This window comes from Salmo salar, unplaced genomic scaffold, assembly GCF_905237065.1.
Source record: "Salmo salar unplaced genomic scaffold, Ssal_v3.1, whole genome shotgun sequence".
In the NCBI taxonomy this organism is placed as follows: domain Eukaryota; kingdom Metazoa; phylum Chordata; class Actinopteri; order Salmoniformes; family Salmonidae; genus Salmo; species Salmo salar.
Genome location: NW_025547735.1, coordinates 2,501 through 5,000, shown reverse-complemented (window position 1 = coordinate 5,000; position 2,500 = coordinate 2,501). Strand labels below are relative to the sequence as shown.

The following is a 2,500-nucleotide window of genomic DNA, read 5'->3' as shown; positions in this document are numbered from 1 at the left end:
CTGTTCTTATCAGTTTAATATCTGATACGTCCCCCATCGGGGGACTACATATTAAATGGATTTTTCGAACAGGGAGTCGGAAATGGGGCTTGCTCCGTCCGCTCCACGCATCGACCCGGTATTGCAGTACCTCCGGGAATGGTGCAACACTTTTCTCCCATTGTCAAGGAAAAAGAAATACACCAAATCTATGTAAAACAGCTAGCAGAAGAAGAGAAGGAATGAAAAAGAAGAATCATCCAAACTGAAACAAGTGCGAAGCCCCCTTCATGGGGGTCCCCCGTTTTCCCGCCATTTTACTTAAAAAAAAAAATAAAAAAAAAAAAAAATACATTGGCCAGGAGTGTGTGTGTGTGTGTGTGTGTGTGTGTGTTTTGAGCCCCCCAAAAAATACAATCACTTCACCAGGATTGTTTGTGTGTGTGTGTGTGTGTGTGTGTGTGTGTGTGTGTGTGTGTGTGTGTGTGTGTTTTGAGCCCCCCAAAAAATACAATCACTTCACCAGGATTGTGTGTGTGTGTGTGTGTGTGTGTGTGTTTTTGAGCCCCCAAAAATACAATCACTTCACCAGGATTGTTTGTGTGTGTGTGTGTGTGTGTGTGTGTGTGTGTGTGTGTGTGTGTGTGTGTGTGTGTTTTTTGAGCCCCCCAAAAATACAATCACTTCACCAGGATTGTGTGTGTGTGTGTGTGTGTGTGTGTGTGTGTGTGTGTGTGTGTGTGTGTGTGTGTGTGTGTGTGTGTGTGTTTTTTTGAGCCCCCAAAAAATACAATCACTTCACCAGGATTGTTTGTGTGTGTGTGTGTGTGTGTGTGTGTGTGTGTGTGTGTGTGTGTGTGTGTGTGTGTGTGTGTGTTTTTGAGCCCCCAAAAATACAATCACTTCACCAGGATTGTGTGTGTGTGTGTGTGTGTGTGTGTGTGTGTGTGTGTGTGTGTGTGTGTGTGTGTGTGTGTGTGTGTGTGTGTGTGTGTGTGTGTGTGTGTTTTTTGAGCCCCCCAAAAATACAATCACTTCACCAGGATTGTGTGTGTGTGTGTTTTGAGCCCCCCAAAAATACAATCACTTCACCAGGATTGTCTGTCTGTCTGTCTGTCTGTCTGTCTGTCTGTCTGTCTGTCTGTCTGTCTGTCTGTCTGTCTGTGACTTTTTACCCACAGCCCTCGAAAACTTGGAAGAGTGGGTTCGGGGACCACCCGCGGGGACCCGGCCTAGAGTGCACCGTGTGTGTCTCGGGCCCCGACCTCTGACTTCCATACGACTCTGGTTTCTCTTCATTACGCACAAGCCTTTCGCCTTTTACTAAAGACTTCCGTGGAGAGGAACACTTACGAGTTCAACGTATTTTTGGAAGGGCTTTGCTTCTGGCAGAGCCCGGTATCTTGTTTCAAGAGAAATTGACAGAGATGACGCCGAGACTTTTTGCTCAGGCGTTTGACTTGAAGCCGGCTGACCGACCGGCGTATTTTTTTCCACTCAAAGTAGTCGCTCGGGCAATTGAGTTCAAGCCCGACGATGACTGGTGTATTTGCCGGGCATTGAACAAATAGTCGCACTAGGATTAAAGAGCTAGTGACCTAACGACGCATTAGCGACTTTTAAAAAAAAAACACACCCGCCTGTCACCAGGGGAAGCGTTGGGTGAGGAGGAGCCAACTTTTGCCAAACCGATGAGGTCTGCCGAGGCCCCGGGGGCCGAGCGGGTGCAGGGGTCAATTTGTGGGTTATCGCTTCTCGGCCTTTTGGCTCAGATCAAGTGTAGTATCTGTTCTTATCAGTTTAATATCCGATACGTCCCCCATCGGGGGACTACATATTAAATGGATTTTTCGAACAGGGAGTCGGAAATGGGGCTTGCTCCGTCCGCTCCACGCATCGACCCGGTATTGCAGTACCTCCGGGAATGGTGCAACACTTTTCTCCCATTGTCAAGGAAAAAGAAATACACCAAATCTATGTAAAACAGCTAGCAGAAGAAGAGAAGGAATGAAAAAGAAGAATCATCCAAACTGAAACAAGTGCGAAGCCCCCTTCATGGGGGTCCCCGTTTTCCGCCATTTTACTTAAAAAAAAAAAATAAAAAAATAAAAAAATACATTGGCCAGGAGTGTGTGTGTGTGTGTGTGTGTGTGTGTGTTTTGAGCCCCCAAAAAATACAATCACTTCACCAGGATTGTTTGTGTGTGTGTGTGTGTGTGTGTGTGTGTGTGTGTGTGTGTGTGTGTGTGTGTTTTTGAGCCCCCAAAAATACAATCACTTCACCAGGATTGTGTGTGTGTGTGTGTGTGTGTGTGTTTTTGAGCCCCCCCAAAAAATACAATCACTTCACCAGGATTGTTTGTGTGTGTGTGTGTGTGTGTGTGTGTGTGTGTGTGTGTGTGTGTGTGTGTGTGTGTGTTTTGAGCCCCCAAAAATACAATCACTTCACCAGGATTGTGTGTGTGTGTGTGTGTGTGTGTGTGTGTGTGTGTGTGTGTGTGTGTGTGTGTGTGTGTGTGTG

The 2,500-nt window shown here is 46.5% G+C and overlaps 3 non-coding genes across 3 annotated transcripts in view; all 3 read left to right on the top strand.

Annotated features, from left to right (window-relative positions):
* Positions 1–152, top strand: part of LOC123732249 (U2 spliceosomal RNA) — a 191-nt gene extending 39 nt beyond the window's left edge. Inside the window, exon 1 of the small nuclear RNA XR_006763015.1 lies at positions 1–152. This exon is cut by the window's left edge and continues 39 nt beyond it. This is a non-coding gene — a small nuclear RNA (U2 spliceosomal RNA).
* A 1,106-nt stretch (positions 153–1,258) lies between these two features.
* LOC123732258 (U5 spliceosomal RNA) lies at positions 1,259–1,375 on the top strand. Its single transcript, XR_006763019.1, has one exon. It is a non-coding gene; the product is annotated as a U5 spliceosomal RNA (small nuclear RNA).
* Positions 1,376–1,726: 351 nt separating this feature from the next.
* Positions 1,727–1,917, top strand: LOC123732241 (U2 spliceosomal RNA). Its single transcript, XR_006763010.1, has one exon. It is a non-coding gene; the product is annotated as a U2 spliceosomal RNA (small nuclear RNA).
* The last annotated feature ends 583 nt before the right edge of the window (positions 1,918–2,500 follow it).